Here is a 310-nt window from a genome sequence, read left to right as displayed (position 1 = left end):
GTGGGGGGGGGGGGCAGCGCTCTGCCCCCCAGCTCCGTGGCTGAGGCTCTGCGGTTCGCATTCTCTAAATACCTCGCATCTGGAAGGCTGCAGGAGAAGGCTGACTGATCACCTCCCGTGTCAGATCGAAATTGAAGACTTCCCTCTTTGTTTGCATTTTTCCCTCTTTTTTTTCCCCCTTTTTTTCCTTTTTTTTTTTTTAAAGTTGGTTTCCTTCGTTTCATTATTGCAGAGGATTATGTTACACGGGGAAGGGACGGGGCAAACCAATAAAAGCCCCAACCGAAGTGTTCTGGTGCAGGTTCGAACC

Source organism: Buceros rhinoceros, unplaced genomic scaffold (assembly GCF_000710305.1).
Source record: "Buceros rhinoceros silvestris isolate BGI_N320 unplaced genomic scaffold, ASM71030v1 scaffold25579, whole genome shotgun sequence".
NCBI lineage: Eukaryota > Metazoa > Chordata > Aves > Bucerotiformes > Bucerotidae > Buceros > Buceros rhinoceros.
This window is presented reverse-complemented; position numbering follows the sequence as displayed.